This window comes from Dryas octopetala, chromosome 4 (genome assembly GCF_963921425.1).
Source record: "Dryas octopetala chromosome 4, drDryOcto1.1, whole genome shotgun sequence".
NCBI lineage: Eukaryota > Viridiplantae > Streptophyta > Magnoliopsida > Rosales > Rosaceae > Dryas > Dryas octopetala.
The window spans coordinates 4,016,731-4,022,802 of record NC_141369.1 but is presented as its reverse complement, the minus strand read 5'-3'; the positions used below and the strand labels follow the sequence as shown (position 1 = coordinate 4,022,802).

Below are 6,072 nucleotides of genomic sequence, written 5' to 3'. Positions count from 1 at the left end.
ACCCTAAAGTTATTGCAAGGTTAGAGAGGCTCAAAGACGAAGCAATAGGAACTTTACATAAGCCCTCTACCTAGTGCATCTGATTCAAGTAGTGAGGACATTGGAAGCAACGAAATGGCTGAAGCAAATGAGAATGTGCCGCAGCCCTTGAGTCACTTTTCAGCACCCTCGCTGCCCACACAACCGTCTTGCATCCGTTATGCGACAATAGCTACTGACTTCGAGATCAAGAGTGGTCAAATTCACTTGTTGCCGAGTTATCATGGTCTAAATGGAGAGGTTCCGATCCACTTCTTAAAGGAATTTTCTGGGGTATGTGAAGCCGTACAATTGAGGGGATTGAATGCCGATCAGTATCATTTGAGGATGTTCCCTTTCGCGCTTAAAGACAAGGCAAAAAGATGGTTGTATTCGCTGCCTAGTAGTTCCATTTCGACTTGGGATGATCTTTCGAACAAGTTCCTGAACAAGTTCTATTCTATTTCCAAGACCAATTGGATTAGGAAGTAGATACTTGGATTTGTGCAAAAAGCCGATGAGTCACTCCATGAGACTTGGGACAGATTTAATGAGTTGCTTACTAGCTGCCCACACCACAACCTATCCCCTTGGTATTTGATTTGTTGTTTTTATCAAGGACTTTTGGAGAGGGATCAAGCTAAAGTGGATTCGGCATGTGGTGGTGCATTTATGTCTAAAACTGAAGATGAGGCTACAGAGTTATTTGAGTCACTTTCTTTGAGTTCTCAACAATAGGATTCTAATCGTTCATTAGGAGGATCAAAGAGAGGGTTATATGAGGTAACTGACGCGCCAAACACCATGGAGGGACAGATTGCTGAAATCAAGACTATGGTGAAGAAGTTGTCATTGGCTCAAGAGAAGTTGATGGGTGTGCAAGCACAAGGGAATGACGTGGAGCAAGTGAATCAAGTTGGGAGCTATCCTAGGGTGCCATACGATCCTTATTCCAAGACTTACAACCCTGGATGGAAGAACAACCCCAATTTTAGGTGGAGCAACACTAATGGACAGCAAGCTAGTGGGAGCAACAACAAGCCTTATGTGCACCCTAATGCCGAGAGGTCTAGCTTGGAGGAGAAGATCGCTCAGATTGCTCAAAGCACCACTTCCCTAGCTTAAAGCACCAATGCCTTCATGAATCGAACCAAGCAGCAAATGCAAGCTAATCCTAACATGAGAAAGTGGTTCCCAATGTCTTTCTTGCCATCTGGGAACGTTTTGATGCAATTAGGATGAAATTGGACTAAGTATGCACCGAAATGATGTTTTTGTGCGTTCTTAACACCAATTGTGGTTCAATAGGTCTAGAGCCCTAATCCTAACATGAGAAAGTGCTTTAACATGTCTTTCTTGCCATCTAGGAACTTTTTGATACAATTAGAACGAAATTGGACCAATTATACAACGAAATTACGTTTTCGTGCGTTCTTAACACTAAAGGTGGTTCAAAAGGTCTAGAACACTAATTCTAACATGAGAAAGTGCTTTGACATGACTTTCTTGCCAACCGAGAACCTGTTGGTGCAATTTGTTGCACCAAGTATGCAGCGAAATGACTTTTTTTAGGGTTCATAACACCAAATGTGCTTCAATTGGTCTAGAACACTCTTCCTAACTTAGGAAAGTTCTTCGACATGTCTTTGTTGCCATCCGGGAATGTTTTGGTACAATCAAAACGAAATTGGACCAAGTATGCACCGAATTGACATTTTCGTGCGTTCTTTACACCAAATGCGGTTAAAATGGTCTAGAACGCTAATTCTAACATGAGAAAGTGCTTTAACATGACTTTCTTGTCAACCGGGAACCTTTTGGTGCAATTTGGACGGAATTGGATTAAGTATACACCTAAATGACGTTTTACTACTATAAAAAACGTAATAGACATCGGCCAATAAACAATGTTTTGTATTTTGGCCATTATCTTAATTTATGTAACGACCTAACCCAAATTTTCACTAAAAATTTAAATTTTTATTCAATTATGGTTTTAAGAAGTTTTTAAAGGATGTTGAATTGTATTTTAAAGATTTGAGATTTATTTGGAAAATAAAAAGGGTTTTGATTTAAATTTTTATATATTTTTGTTTTAAATTGGGCTTGACCCAATGTTGACTTTTAAAATAAATGGGCTTTTGATTTTGACTTTGGGTCCGTTGGATAGGTTTCGAGCCCACAATTTCATAGACATGTAGCACGCGTCGATCCGAGTTACGGTTTGAGAGATATGGGCGTTTGAAGTGAGAGGCAATTTCCTAAAATTGACAAATTGGGTTTAAAAATCCAAAATCAGATTTTTTTTTTTTTAAGGGGATTTCTCTTTCTCTCTCTAGAATTTTCTACAACATTCTCTCTCCTCCCTTTATTTCTCTCTCTCTCCTCGCACCCTCTCTGTCTATCTATTCTCCCCCTCGACCACCCCTGCACACACAGCTGCCACAACCACCACCCCGACCGCACCACCACCTCGCCGTCGACCACCACTCGCCGACCCGGCCTCACCGGCGTGACCCCCAAGCGCCGACCACCCCCCAGCCTACTCTCTCTCTCTCCTTATTTTCTCTCTCCTCGTGTTCCCTCTCTCTGCTATTTCTCTGTGCGCAGCCACTGGCCATCAACTCCGGCCATTTCTCGCCGTCGCCAACCTCCGGCGAGCCTCCCCCGATGTCGACCAGCTCAGCTCGGGCCTCCTCCAGCCAGCCCAGGCCAGCCCAGGCCAGCCACCTCTGCTCGCGAATCCAGCTCGGAAAAGGCAGTCCTAATCGCCGGCTTCTCTTCCCTTCTCCGACTAGTTTTTCGGCGCCAATCACCTCCATCCTAGGTGGGTTTCGTTCCTCTTTCTTTGGGCTTTGATTTCTTCTGGTTTTGTAGCTCAGAAATCGTGCAATTTGAAACTATAAATTTTGAGGAATTGAGGCCATTTCGAGATTTACTTTGGCTTTCAGATTGGGGGGATTATTCTTGTTGTTTTGTTTAGAAATTTCCATCCCTAGGAACCTCAAATGTGGATTAATACTGAAAGGTCGAGTGGGTTTGAGGAATTTGGCATTTGTTAGCTGAAAATTGGTTTTGGAGCAACCATTTTACGTGGCACCCACTAAGATTTTGAAACCCAGTGTGATTTCGTGAATGTAGGTTTATTTTAGAACGATCGTTGAGTGGGTTATTTGATCCTGGCTGCATTGATTGTTGTTAGAGAAAACCAAAGTTGTTGGGGCGAAAATGTGAGACTTTACCGATGTCGAAATGACTCTAAGATGAGCTTTCCGACTGAAATAAGCCTTGTGCTTATTCCTTTTAAATTTAGTTTTAGTTTTAGAAGTGAGAGTGACGTCGAGTTGAGCCACGAAGCTTTCAGAGTGTTTATGTAGGAGTTTTGGGTTTGCGAGTGGACGTTGGGAATCTTCGAGTTAGATTGAGAGTCGGGTGTGACGTTAAGTTGAGTACACATTTACATTTAAGTGTCTTGAGTCGGAACTAACTTTATTTCTTTGATTGTGATTCTAGGCGACACGGCTGTGACTCGTGACGATCCAGCAGAGGATCGAAGCTAGCGTTATCTCTGTGAATGGACTTTATTTTGTGAATACTCTTCTAAATTTCATGTTTTACTCGTTTGGTTATTGAATTTGTTTGAGAAATAATAGAAGTTGAATTGGATCTTTGTCTTGGAAGTATTTTCTTAGATTATGATTTTAATATTTAATCTGGTTATCATGAGTCTTGACTAAGAAATGTTGATTGAGAGTAGACATTTTCCTTATGAATATATGTGGTGATTTTCAATGGTTTGAGTATCATGTGACATGGATTTGATTTGAGTTACGAGTTTTATGAAGTTAAATGAGCAGTTTTAAACCATCCTATTAGTACCCCCTCAGCAGGTATAATTTTATTCTGCATTCGCCTAGAGATGACTCGGCGGTGTATGACTAGCATTTGCTCTGCACTTGCCTAGTCTGCAGTGTATGACCAGCATTATATATCGCTCTGCACTTGCCTAGTCGGCGGTGTACGACCAGCATTTCATATTTGCTCTGCACTTGCCCATAGATGACTCGGCAGTGTATGACCAGCATTATAAGCTCTGCGTGCACGTATGACCAGCAGTTCCCCGGGTACTAGTATGATGTGATTTTATGTAGTCCTTGAGATTTTACTTGATTGAGTTTTAAGTTGTGAAATCTGATTATTATTTAACCTATTTGTGTTCTTATATGATGTTTTAATTGATATTTTTATCTAACATATCTTGTGAAAGAAATTCTGAAATCTCTTGTATCTTTACGTTGATGGCTTTTTGACATTTTTGATAAGTAGCTGAAAAGGTTTTAAAACTGGGGGATTTCAAAGAGTGACGTGAGGTTTTAGAGCTAAATGTGTTTTTGAAGGATTTTCTGAACAGGAAGAATTGCTTTGTTTTCGTTTCCATAAACCTGTCCACTCCCTGAGTTATCTCACAAGTTATCTTATTTTGTCTTAAATTGTCCCCCCAGGTAGTAGCTTTGGTGGAGGTCGAGCCAATAACGTCGAGGCATATACGTCCATATCATTACTCAGACCGTGTAGGTGCCATTTTCATTGTGTAAAAATTTCTTGTAATAGATTAGTGGCTCTGATAACCACTTTTAAATTTTAAGATGGTTTCTCTGTGAAATTGTTGGGTCTAAGACCCTTTTTGGTTGTGGTAGAGGTGATTGATGTTTTAGAAGTGTTCTTGACAGGTTTTGAAATTTTGGGTTAGTCCATTTTCAAGGGAGGTTCTGCCGAATTTTCGGTAGAATTTTCCTTGATTTTGGATCCCACAGGACCTCTCCGGGTTTCAGGGTGAAATCCGGGGGCGGTCCTGTCAATTTACCACACAACGGTTTTTAACAAACCGTTATATTAATGTATATTATCCCATGGTATTTGGTTTGATAATTTTTCCTAACAATTTCCTAATAATAGTATTAGGGAATACCGTTGTGTTGGGCAAGTTTCACAAAAATATAAAATTTTGAGGATCTTTGTATTTGACAAGCACATGACCGCGTTAATGAAATATATCGCGCGCGCCTTAGGTCTTTTTGGGTCAAAGCCCTCTGATTTCACCTTTCAGAAACTCACACACACTTTGCCCACAACTTAGTCCTCATCGATCGATCGATCTTCCCTCCTCAACTCAGTCCTCTGGCTTCACCGATCAATCTTCCCTCTCGCGCATTAATCTCCGTCCTCATCGCGCGTCAATCTCCATCTTCGACGTCATCCCTCGCTCTCCATCTGCACGTCTCCTGACGTCACCGACCTCCATGTCCGTCCTCATCATCTTCGCCTTTTCCTCATTGCCCGGCCATCTCTGCACTCCCCTGAATCATCTTCGTGTATCTCTGCACTCCCGTTCAGGTACAGTTGGGTTAGGATTTGATTTTGGGCGGTTTTTTCCTCATTAGATTTTGTTCTTCTTTTTTTGTGCATTTCTGATTTTTGTTCATTGAGGTTCTTTTAACCCTTTTTGTTTTGTGTTTTTGCTCAAGGTGAAGTTCATATTGGTGATATTTGGTGATATTGTTGAGCTTGGGGAATGAAAGGTGAGCTCATCAGGCCTTTTTTTTTTTTTTTTTTTGGTGTTTTGTTGGTTTTAGCATCTTGTTTTCTTCTGTTTTGATGGTAGGGGTTTTATTTGTAGACTATTGAAGGGATTATGTTGATTTCTTGATGCAATTGATTAACTTTTGTTACTCATTATAATGAATGTTTGATTTTGATGAGAAAAATAGTTATGAGTAGGTAATTGTGTATTGAAGTGGAAAGCTGCTACCCCTCCCCTACCCTATAGAAATCATATAAGTTCATTCACTCCATTGTGTTTGCTTTATTTCAATTGAGGAAATTACTAAGACTGAACTAGGTGTATAATTTTTAAGATGCATTGTGCTAGCTTGAAATACCTAATTTAGAACAACCTGCAGAGTATGTCTAAGATATTTAGACAATATTTTGGACCACAAACTTACTAAGACCAGTTAGTTTTCAATTGCATGCCTATGTTCAATGGTATAGTGG

General features: G+C 40.5%; 1 non-coding gene across 1 annotated transcript; it reads right to left on the bottom strand.

Moving 5' to 3' along the window:
• Positions 1–496: 496 nt before the first annotated feature.
• On the bottom strand, positions 497–602 carry LOC147286249 (small nucleolar RNA R71). The gene has a single exon (XR_015122170.1). It is a non-coding gene; the product is annotated as a small nucleolar RNA R71 (small nucleolar RNA).
• Positions 603–6,072: the final 5,470 nt, after the last annotated feature.